General features: G+C 39.5%; 1 pseudogene; it reads right to left on the bottom strand.

The window, feature by feature from the left end:
* Window positions 1-1,726: 1,726 nt before the first annotated feature.
* LOC129304100 (rop guanine nucleotide exchange factor 1-like) lies at window positions 1,727-3,357 on the bottom strand (annotated as a pseudogene).

Genomic DNA, 3,357 nt, shown 5'->3' with positions numbered 1-3,357 from the left:
GGAAAATTATGACAATTTTGAAGGATAATTTGATTCATTTTATATGGAAAATTACAAAACTTTTAACAGCATCTAATATAATATATATATATAATATTTTCTCTCTAATGCATTCCTTTTCAAAGTATGAAATGATTTGCTATAAATGTTGTATTGCTCCCTCCAGTCCTACCTAGGGAGAGATGATTTTTTTTATTCTATTCATAAAAAAATATTATTATATTTTCATCATAAATTTTTCATTTTACTTTTTATTAAATATTAATAAAAAAAATATATTATTAAAATATGTATATTTAATAACAATAAAGTTAAAAATTTATTAAATTTTTATACTGTATTGATGAATTTTAAAAGTTTCTTGATTCCACATGTTTGATCAAAGAAATTTAAACTTATAAATAAAATTAAATGAGCAACTGCTAAAGTAGGGACCAAAAAAAAGTAAATCTAAAAAATAAAAAGCAGCTTTAAGACATACGTTAGTTCAGTTTAATTGGTACTTCCTCCATCTCAACTACAAGTAAAAGCTACCGAAATTTCAGGGTCTCAGTTATAAGCAAAGCTACATAATTTAAGTGTAATTAATGTTAGTCTGATTGGGTAATTTTTGTTTGATATTAGAGAGACGGGAGTAGTTTCAACCGGTTTATGAATATGACTGCTGTGATTGTTCTGTCTCCAAGCAGCAACTGCTTTGGCCTTTGTTGTTGAAAAAGCGCTCGTATGATTAACAGGGCACGTTGTGGAGGCTTGGTAGCGGAATAACCAAGCTACCTAAGCGATGTAAGCGTTGCCTTTCAGTTTTTGATGTGTTTGTGCATCCATAGCAACAACGGGTCTGAAGACCCTAGATTAGTTGATCGTCGTGTTTGAGACTTGAGAGATTCACACAAGAATGATGCTTTTAAACACCTACCTAGTAGTTACATCAGTCAAAAGAAGAGACAATTGGGAAGACGGCATGAGGCGAAGAGAAAGGCAGTTGTAATCCATCTCAGACAAGCGATTCCCGAAATAAACGAGCACATGGTGGTGGGAGCTACTTTGTGCTTCTGTCTCCGTAATCATACAGCATACCTAACCTCTCTTCATCAAAAAAATATTTCGATTGTGATGAGGCAGGTTGCTGGCGGCATCATCTATGTAAATGAGATCATCTATCCTTGCCAGTACGTTGAAGGCCAAGCTTCCATCACTCTCGAGTAGCTCTCTAGGATTGCTTGCCCTACATCCTGTCACATTACATCAAATATTTATTCATATTTTCATACTTCTAATTGAAGCTCCTCTCCCTCTTTTTTCTAGTTTTATCCCACGTGTTTGTGTGTTCTAACATGACTTGACCGGCCAAATCTGATTGTAACTGTGAGTGTGAAAGAGGGCATGGATTTTGCTTTTCTACAACATCACAATTTTTTCAAGGTTGTTAACATCTCTAAATGAAAATGAAGCACAGTACTAGTATTTTAATAGTGGCGTATTTTGAGAGACATACCTTGTTGTTCTGTATCTTGCTCATGTCCAAAGCAGTCTGGGGCAGGCCAGGGAACTTTTGTCTCAAATTCTGCAGTAGGGTTTCAGCACGCTGTGCTAGAAGCTTGTGTTTTTCGTGTGTGACTCACCATGCCCTTGACCTTGCCACTCCACGAAGATTTTCTACCCTTCCTACGAATTACATGCCCTTTTATGTGTTGAACATACTATTGTTCCGTAGAAGCTCCAGGTTGCCATATGATTCACTACCAGGACACATTCCTCGCATCAGATAACAATTGCACTGACGCTCATCTTAGCCTTGTGGCTCAAGTTGTAAAGGTAATTGCTATCATGATGTGTGAGTCTTTATTGTATATCTTGGGTACATGATACACAACGGGAGAAAAAAACCAAAAATTCACAATGTTTCCTTCATGCTCTGTGTCAAGCAGTTCTGCAAGTGCAATAACAAAAGTTAAGATAAAACTGATATCACTCCATAACCAACCTCACAATCTTTATTATCAGCATTAGTATTAGTATTAGTATTTTCATCGATCCGTATATGTTCACATGATAGAGCAAGTTATGTATCATACCTTAGGTAAGTTATCCAAGTAAATATGTGGGATTTTCATTTCAGAAAGCACAGTGCTATTAATAGCCAGCGCAGCCTTGAGAATCTGGTGCGTGCATTCCCTGGACTGTTGCAATCTCTTCCTCATGTCTTGAGAGAGACCATGCTGGGGCACCTTAGGAAATGGGAGCCACCACTTCTCTTCCTGCCATATTGATGGCCTACCAGAAGATGCCGAAAGAGGGAACATGTTAGTCTCAGTTTCAGGAGCCACATCAAGATCAACTATAACCCCACGATCAACGTAATAAACTCTGAATCCCTGATCCATCAAGAATGCCCAGCAGCATGGATCAAGCTTCTTGAGTGCTGGAAGATTCAGGTGTATATCAGGTCGGACCCTGGGGACCATAGTTTCAAAGGTACCGCCACCGGGAAATCTCGTGTGGAAGGAACCAGTTCAACAATTGAATCACTCACACATAACAACCAATCCATTTCCCGCTCCCACATGGATCTCTTCTGTGGCGCTAAAGGCTCTAACCTCCACAACTCTCCAAATACACTAGCTGTCAAATTTCAAATAATATTACTCGAGGGCTAAACCAACCCTACTCACCTGAGTTAACAAACAAAAGATGACTCAGAAAGTAATTAACAAAGCAAGCGTCAATAGACCACCAACCCGAGAGATTGGTTATGGCATTGGAAATAGCGAGCGCCGAACAAACTCCCTTCCCTCCGCCTGACATATCCTCTCCCAGCAGAAGTTTTGCAAACCGCTCTTTCATCATTTCAACTTCTACATTACGCAGCCGGGGATTAAGGGGGGAAAAAAGGTCCGCTTTACACCAAAATCATGCAAAATACTCGTGGAAAATCGACGAGGGAAAGTAAAAGAGAGTCTAAAATGAAAGGAGACTCGGGTAAGGGAAAGAACGGGAAAAATGGGAGAAAATGCCCAGAGCTGAGAGTTGAGAGATTACCGAGCTCCGGCGCCGGGAAATTGGAATGATGAATGGGGGTGATAGGCAGAGAAATCGAATTGTTATGATCGTAATTGCTTAAGCTCTCGGAGCTGCACGCTTCTGCACTCGATGTGTGGCTTTGAAATTGCTCGCTCAATTGATCTGGAGACGAAACATTCGCCATTGCTCGCGATCTGAAGCTTATTACGCAAGCTCTATTCAGAACCGAAGACCTCGAGCGCCCATGCTTTCAAAGACAATGGTCAGTGGGAACCAAGAGACAGGAAAAGGATAAAGTCGCTGCATTGGGTTTGCATTATTGGCCTTTGCCTG

The sequence above is a fragment of the Prosopis cineraria genome, unplaced genomic scaffold, assembly GCF_029017545.1.
Source record: "Prosopis cineraria cultivar Desert tree isolate PC_DT_omini unplaced genomic scaffold, ASM2901754v1 PC2, whole genome shotgun sequence".
NCBI lineage: Eukaryota > Viridiplantae > Streptophyta > Magnoliopsida > Fabales > Fabaceae > Prosopis > Prosopis cineraria.
This window is presented reverse-complemented; position numbering and strand designations above follow the sequence as displayed.